Genomic DNA, 2062 nt, shown 5'->3' with positions numbered 1-2062 from the left:
GTCTGGAACCAGCTTCCAAGTGAGGTGGTGCAGGCTCCCACCCTGGGGGTTTTTAAGATGAGGTTGGATGACCACCTTACTGGGGTCTTTTGACCCCAGTGCTCTTCCTGCCATGGCAGGGGGTTGGACTAGATGATCTGCTCAGGTTCCTTCCGACCCTAGAAACTATGAAACTATGAAATTTAATATGCATATGAAAAGGTGCATTAATGCATGTGTAGACAAGCCCATAGATAACTTAGAGGAGTTAGTCACTCATACCCATTGCTCTCATGCTCTCCTACAACTCACCTTCTCAGGACTCCTCTCAGTTGTTTAAATAGAAGTTAGTGGGTGGGACTTGTTTTTTCAGTGAAGGTTCTGAGGTCTGTAGGCAGATGGGATAAATCTGGCCTCTGTAGGTACAGAAAAGATATTAGCTATCTTTTACTATAATACAATTATTATTTTTTTCTCAGAGAAACTAACCAAGATCATCTGCAGTACATGGGCATAGGAAGTAGTCCCTCAAGAATTCAAGAATGCCTCCATCGTATGTTTTCTTACTCACAGTTCGGCCCTGCTCAGCACACTCTCACGCACAGCCCTTCAGGCATCCTCCCATTTCAACCCTACTCTGTGTGGGGCCACCCTACTGCCTCTCTCTCTACTAGACTCTATAACTCTGGGCTCCATGCCTCATTCTCTGTCTGAGCTCTCAACGCTTCCACTACAGAAGGAGAAGGTACTACTGTACTCAGCTGTTGGGCTGATGAACCTGTCCAATGCACCACTGTAACGGGGACCTTCCCAAGGCCAGTTAGAAGCTGGCCCACCCACCTGTTTCTGGTCCAACCACCTGCCTCCCCTGTCATGCCTTAATGGAAAATGATTAAAATATTATCCAGGTGGGAGGCTAACCATTTCCTGCCCTGATGCTGAGGGTGTTATCTGAGGCTCCAAAACCTTCCCTACACTGCAGCCCATGCCTCGCAGATGGCGTCTAAGTTTTTAACATCTCCAGCCCCACACTGGGCCCCATAACACTCTGGTCTGGACCCCAACTAGATCCCTCCTAATCAGGAGGCCTACTCCACCCTCATTCTGGGCTGCCTAGCCCCCTGCACTCTTCCCCCATCTCGGGCTTGGCCCCTCACAGGACCTTTGGCCACCTCCAAGGCTAATCAGAACCCCAGACCCTTGCCTCTGGATGTCCCTTGCAGTGGGCCCCTGACCCTTTTGACCCTTATGGTCCTGGCCCCAGCAATGACCAGTCAAGGGTGCCTCAAGTCAGGCTTCTGAGCAACTAGCCCACACTCTCTTACATGGATCTGCAGTAGTTTTACCAGCATTAATATTTGGTTGGTCTGAAAAAAAATGCATGGTGTTCAAATTTTTGGAATCTCTTAATTATTTTCCGTAATTGAACAAAGGCTGATTTGCTAGTGTAGCTATCAGCATAGACATTAATGGTGTCAACATGTCAGCCTTTCTACTGGACATTTCTACTGCAGAAAACAACTGTTTAATTACCACATAAGCAGCTGCAGGATGACATTGGACCATGCCTTTGGGAAACTGAAAGATAGATGGTAGGCATTACTTGGAAAGCTTGAGGCAGCTGCATCCTATTATATTTGTGTACTGTGTTCTGAACAATATCTATGAAACCAAAGAGAAAAAGTTGAGTATTGTATGGTGGAGGTTCAGAGACTTTCAGGACACTTTAAGCAAGACTCTTCCACTTCAGTGACAATCACCAGGAAAATGTTATCATCAATATTTTGTGCAGCTTTCCTGAGGAAGGGATACATATATAATCTTTTGGATATATGATTTCCTAACAGTTTTGTGTTGCTTCTCATGGCTCCTGGTACCTAGAAGTGCTAGTATAGATGGTAGCCTGCTGGGCTGCAAGGAGTTATTTTTCACTTTGAAATGATGGCTTTATGTGTTTGTTCATTTTAAATGGAATGGTACACGTCTATCAGCTTGAGGTAGTGTATTATCACCCTCCAGGGTTTATTTTGTATGTTTGTACATGTTCCTGACTTTATAACAGTGCATAACATTTGTTTTCATT

At 45.3% G+C, this 2062-nt stretch overlaps 1 long non-coding RNA gene across 1 annotated transcript in view; it reads right to left on the bottom strand.

Moving 5' to 3' along the window:
* Nucleotides 1–1056: 1056 nt before the first annotated feature.
* LOC109297012 overlaps nt 1057–2062 on the bottom strand; it is a 21842-nt gene continuing 20836 nt past the window's right edge. Inside the window, exon 3 of the long non-coding RNA XR_002097147.1 lies at nt 1057–1151. This is a non-coding gene — a long non-coding RNA (uncharacterized LOC109297012). The remainder of the gene's footprint in view (nt 1152–2062) is intronic.

Source organism: Gavialis gangeticus, unplaced genomic scaffold (genome assembly GCF_001723915.1).
Source record: "Gavialis gangeticus isolate Ggan-Ray unplaced genomic scaffold, GavGan_comp1, whole genome shotgun sequence".
Lineage (NCBI taxonomy): Eukaryota > Metazoa > Chordata > Crocodylia > Gavialidae > Gavialis > Gavialis gangeticus.
This window is presented reverse-complemented; position numbering and strand designations above follow the sequence as displayed.